Below are 547 nucleotides of genomic sequence, written 5' to 3'. Positions count from 1 at the left end.
AAACAGCCCTATGACTTCAGACAACAAACATTTCATTGTCTCTCAGTTTAGTGGAGCTCAGCAGAGCTGTTCTCTTGCTCCATGTGGTGCTGCTGGGACCATAGGGGTCACCCTGGGGCCATAGAGGTTACCCTGGGGCCATAGGGGTCACCCTGGGGCCATAGGGGTCACCCTGGGACCATAGGGGTCACCCTGGGGCCATAGAGGTTACCCTGGGGCCATAGGGGTCACCCTGGGGCCATAGGGGTCACCCTGGGACCATAGGGGTCACCCTGGGGCCATAGAGGTTACCCTGGGGCCATAGGGGTCACCCTGGGGCCATAGGGGTTACCCTGGGGCCATAGGGGCCATACCGGGATCCTCGGTTGGTGGCTGCTTTGGAGGGTGTGCGACAGCTGCATTCACATGGCCCTGGTGGGACCACGGGGAGGCCGGGCCAGCTGGGTCTCTGTCCTGTTGCCTGCTGCCTGGGGGCCTCTCCCAGGTCTGTCCAGCAGGGTAGTCAGACCTTCCATGGAAGCCAAGAGCGCATCTTTGGGACAGAGAC

This window comes from Myotis davidii, unplaced genomic scaffold, assembly GCF_000327345.1.
Source record: "Myotis davidii unplaced genomic scaffold, ASM32734v1 scaffold821, whole genome shotgun sequence".
NCBI classification, from domain to species: Eukaryota; Metazoa; Chordata; class Mammalia; order Chiroptera; family Vespertilionidae; genus Myotis; species Myotis davidii.
The sequence above is the reverse complement of the archived record's forward strand: the minus strand, read 5'-3'. Positions refer to the sequence as shown.